Below are 4,071 nucleotides of genomic sequence, written 5' to 3'. Positions count from 1 at the left end.
CTGTCTTCACCGTGTGTCCTGGTCTGTGCAGAGAGAGAAGAGCGAGCCTCATTGTTACATACGTTAGAATAACGCCCGGCAGCAGGCTCCTCGTGGTGTCTGTGCCAGAACGTTTAGAGAAACTCGGTTACAGGCCTGGAGGCAGAAGGCTGGGCGCCTGCCCACTGTCCGTGCTGCATGGGTATGACCCGTGGTCTAGGCAAAGGGGAAAGGAGGAGGGGCGACATTTGTATTCATTACATCGAGGGAGATGTTGGTCTCTGGTTAATGACCAAATATTTATCAGCCTCTCTTAGGAAATGCTACTTATTTGGAATTCATTCTCCCAAAATGGGAGCTTGGGATGCAAGTAAAGGATTGACTTTGAAAGTCCTGGGGTGTCACTTTTCCACACATCGTGATGGGCCCCTGTGTTGGGTGAGACCGAACCGTCTGCCCCGCAGCCGTTCCGGCCCCTCTCCTGCTCTTCCCCTGAATGTTGGGGAAGGCGGAGAGGGGCTGACGAGAGGACGACCAAGGGACACAAGGGCCTCGGCACACCTGAGACTGTCCTACCGCCAAGCGTGGCTCTTCCCGTCGGCCCTCGGGCAGGGCGGCCCCCTTGCTCTGAGCAGCCCTGACAGGTGGCCCATCTGGTGGTGGCAGCTGATCTGAGGGATACTCCTGACCACGGTCAGAACAGAGCCGGCTGCCATCGGGTGTGTCTTGGTTCCTTTCAAACACAATGGAAGACACTCATTTACGCATCTCTTTGTGACTTGTTGGGAGAACTTCAAAGCAGTGACATTTCCTCCAGTTTTAGGTGGGGAAGCCCACGTGCCACTCAGCCAGGTGCCCACAGCCCCGGGCAACCTCCTTGGGGCTTGAGGACGGGTTGGGGCGTGGGTGTCTGAGGCCCCCCATCTGCATTTTTATGAGTCTATGAATCTGTGACAATTTGCTAGCCTAAAGACTTAATGTAATATGTTTGACCAAAAACATTGAATTAAACTCTCCAAGTAATAAGGAATGCAAACAATTTTGCACGACAGTACTCACTGACATGTTCAGAGCCAGGGCCAGAGGACTCCGATCAAACGCTGCCGTATTTTGCTGTGTGTAATGTACATCCCCGTTTTTGGCCCAAACTTTCAGGGAAAAAAGTCTTTCATTTTATTTTTTAATTTGATTTTGTATTTATTTATATTTAGGTACTTTTTGTGCATTATAAAGGGTATTATTTTGCATATGGCTATTATTATTGCTTTCTAGAGTTACACTTTTAACACATAAGCATAAATAAAAGAATTAAAAACAATTATATAGATAGGGAATTAGTATTACCCATGTATAATGAGCATGCTTATTTTTCCCTCAGAAATTTGGGCAAAAGGTGCATATTATACACAGCAAAATATGGTGTTTTGCTTAGAGCAAGAGAGACAAGAAGGGGGAGGAGGAGGAATCACTGCAGGGTCACTTTAAATCATTCCCAGCGTCTCCTATTTCCTGTGAAGTGGGAGACATCTGCGTGCACAGCAGGACGGGCACCCCAACTCCGGCTGAGGAGCAGGGCCAGCGCTTCGCACAGCAGCACAGTGAGGAAGCAGGAGTGGACAGACCTGCGTTCGAATGCCCGCTTCCCCACTCGGGAGCTGGGTGCCACTGGGCAGGCTATTTAACTGTCCTGAGTCTTCGTCTCTTCTTCCAAAGAGCAGGACTAATCATGTCCAGTTCCCAGGACCGCTGGAAGAACACGAGACAATCATCACGTAAAGCTCTCGGGCCAGTGCTCAGCACAGAGCAAGCATTGGGTAAATAAATGGCAGCTTATCAGTGAGAAACGAGACAGTCCCTGGGTTGACGTGCCGAGGAATGCCCATGCGCAGAGGGCTGGGCACCCTCGATCTGTGGGGACATTTGAGGGACAGGGGGACATGGCACACGAGAGACTTAATCTCTATAAGAGCCTTGAAACTATTTCTAAAATCTACCTGCAAATGAATATATTGTTTAATGGTGACAACTACCACTAAACAATTTTAAGTAAAACATCATCTAAGACACCCAGAAGGCCAACAGGTAAATAAGAAGATGCTCCACTTCATTAATCATCAGGGAAATGCAAATCAAAAGCATGGTGAGCTTCGGCCTCACGCCAGTGAGGAAGGCTGTCGTCAAGAAGAGAGAACAAGAGTCGGCGAAGGGGTGCAGGAAAGGGGACCCTCGTGCGCCGGGGTGGGAATGTGAGCTGGTGCAGCCGCTCTGGAAAACAGTACAGAAGCTCCTCCAAAAGTCAAAAACATCTATTTAATCCAGCAATTCTGCTTCTGGATGGGTACCCAAAGGACGTGAAAATAGGATAGCAGAGCACTCTCTGCACACCCGTGTTTGTTTACATCATTCACAACAGCCAAGGGGTGGAAAACACCTAAGTGTCCATCAGCGGAGGAATGCAGAAAAAAGATGCGATATAGACACAACGAAACATCATCGGTCATGAGAATGGAGGACATCCTGACACTTGTGACAGCAGGGACGGACCTCGAGGGTGTTATGCCATTGAAACAAGTTGGAGAAAGGCAAGCACTGTCTGTGATCACTTCTACGTGGAATCTAGAAAAGCCTGAGGTTTGGGGTGGGGGAGCGGAACAGCGCAGATGTAATTTAAACTTACAAGTCGTACATAAGCCCTGGAGATCTAATGCACAGTTAGTGAATGTAGACAGCGGTGTTATACTCTAACTGGCTAAGAGGCCAGAACTTCATCATTCCGCCCACTAGAAAGAAGTGATAATTATGTACCTGGGTAGAGGTGCTAATTATCACTAGAATGGCAATCATTGCAACATACAAAGGCAACACATTAACATTCTGCACCTTAAAATGATAAAATGTTACATGTCAAATACATGTCAGTGTTTTTTAAATAATTGCCTAAGTTTCCAGGGGAAAAAAGAGTGTCTTTAAATGCCTGTAAAGAAAAGAGAAAACGAATTCTAGTTTTGCAGGACTTTGGGTGGCGCAAGCTACAGCTCCAAACTCATCCTGACGCCTTCTTTGTATCCGGAGGTGCTGATGGCAGAGCCCCAAGCCCTTCTAACGGAAGAAGAGGAGCCTCTGTGCCAGCCAGGTCCTAGTGCCTAAAATAGCACTCCATTTAAGCTGATAACATTTCATTTCTGCCAGGATTCTTAAGAAAAAGAAAAAAGGGAGACCAGCAAGATAAACCAGAAGCCAGAGGAGCCCTCTCGTGACACGTAGGAAAACAGCTTCTGTTGTCATTATTGTTATTTTCTTTTTCTTTGTGGGCAAAACATCAAAAGGTTTTTTCTGGTAAAGGACAATCTATGTTCTTAGCATCCTAGCATCGCAATGGACCCCTTACAGGTAGGAGGAAGGAACCAGGCCGGCTTCTCGCAAAGATACCAGGCTCTATCTTGGTTCATTCATGGAGATTCCGGTCAGAACCCAACAAAACTCAGCTTGACTTACCGAGTCAGACGAACACATTTGGGGCCATGGTTGCTTAGGTGGCCACACTGGCCATTATGTGCTCAGCAGTAGCTCACAGGTGACCCTGAGCATGGATACCAAGCGTAGGAGGCCAGCGCATTCCAGGGGACCACCGCAGCCTGGTCCCCACAGGAACGCACTGGTTCCTTCAGAAAGCAGGCTGCTCACCGTGGGGTTCGCTTTAGTGCCAAGTGGGACTTTGGTGCTGAGGGGCTGACATAAGCTCGCGTATTTGCAGTTTAAGAGAAGGCAACCTCCACGGCTGGGTAGAGTCCATTAAGAATGTCTATAGGTGGAAAATCCAAAAGTCCTTAGTGCTTAGAGGTCGAAGATGATCAGCGAATCGTGGTCTCTGGCTGGTAGGTGATGTTCTATTCACTAAGCCCATGTAATGGTAACACGAATGTTACACGTCGGAGGACCCTGGCCACCATGAGCCCCGGCACCTGTGTTCTGTGTTCTGCCAGCCTCCAGCCAGGCGGTAAATGACCCACAGATGGGGAGAAACAGGCACCGTGTCTGTTCACCTGCCCTGCCTCCCTCCACTAAAGGACCAGCCACCCAACGCTCTCAGGT

The sequence above is a fragment of the Artibeus jamaicensis genome, unplaced genomic scaffold (assembly GCF_021234435.1).
Source record: "Artibeus jamaicensis isolate MK-2021 breed Jamaican fruit bat unplaced genomic scaffold, CSHL_Jam_final scaffold_1689, whole genome shotgun sequence".
In the NCBI taxonomy this organism is placed as follows: domain Eukaryota; kingdom Metazoa; phylum Chordata; class Mammalia; order Chiroptera; family Phyllostomidae; genus Artibeus; species Artibeus jamaicensis.
This window is presented reverse-complemented; position numbering follows the sequence as displayed.